The following is a 1243-nucleotide window of genomic DNA, read 5'->3' on the forward strand; positions in this document are numbered from 1 at the left end:
CCAACCAATCCAGGGGTAAGAATCTTTGTCTCCTTGATGTTTAGCTTCAATCTATATTAAAGGCTGCAGTCCTTGACCTTCTGCAGCAAGTACTTCAGGTTCTCCTCAGTTTCAGTAAGCAAAGTTGTGTCACCTGCATAACACAGGATGCTGATAAATCTTCCTCCAAACATGATGCCAAATACGTCCTTATAAAGCCCAGCCTCCTGGATGATCTGTTTCACATATAGATTGAAAAGGTATGGAGATAGGTTGCATCCCTGGCTTGCACTCTTCCCGATTTTGAACCATGAACTGTTTCCTTGCTCTATTCTGACAACTGCCTCCTGGTTCAAGTATAGGTTTTGCATAAACACAATCAAGTGTTCGGAGCTTCCCATTCTTCTCAGAGTTAGCCACAATTTGTTGTGATCCATGCAGTCAATGCCTTTGCATAGTCAATGAAGAACAGATAGATATTCCTCTGGTACTCTCTACTTTCAACCAAGATTCATCTAACGTTAGAAATAATATCTTTAGCAGTATAGCTTTTTCTTAATACAACCTGCACATCTGGCAGTTATCTGTTCATGTGCTGTTCTAATCGTTTTTGGATAGTTTTCAGTAATATCGTGTTTACATATGATATTAATTATATTTTTAGATAATTTCCACACTCTGTTGGGTCACCTTTCTTTTGAATGGGAACAAATATGGATCTCTTCCAGTCAGTTGGCCAGGTGGTTGTCCTCCAGATTAGATGTACAAATTTCAGTTTGTGTTTCAGTTCTGTTTTCCTTGGGTATGTTCCTAGCAGCGCAATAACTGGGTGGTTATACCACTTTACAATCCATCCATAGTGTATGTGAGTTCCAATATTACCACATCCTCTCCAACATTTATTGCTTGTTGTCTTGTTAAGCTTTGCTATGTTGTTGCTGTTTTGTACTGAAGAGTTGGAACCAATCCATAGCTGACCTTTCAGCAGATTGTGGCTAACCTTGAGGAAAAAGGGAATCCTAGATCACTTGATTTTGCTTATGTGAAACCTATGCTTGGACCAAGAAGCAGTGCTCAGAATGGAGCAAGGAAACACTGCATGGTTCAAAATGAGGAAATGAGTGTGTCAGGGATGCATCCTGTCCCTATACATTTTCAATCTGTTTGTAAAACAGATCACTCAGGAAACAGGGTTTTATGAGGAGGAATGTGGCATCAGGATTGGAGGAAGACTCATCAACAAACTACTATGTGCAGATGACAC

The sequence above is a fragment of the Elephantulus edwardii genome, unplaced genomic scaffold (genome assembly GCF_000299155.1).
Source record: "Elephantulus edwardii isolate Elephantulus edwardi_28Jun2011 unplaced genomic scaffold, EleEdw1.0 scaffold00312, whole genome shotgun sequence".
Classification (NCBI taxonomy): Eukaryota; Metazoa; Chordata; class Mammalia; order Macroscelidea; family Macroscelididae; genus Elephantulus; species Elephantulus edwardii.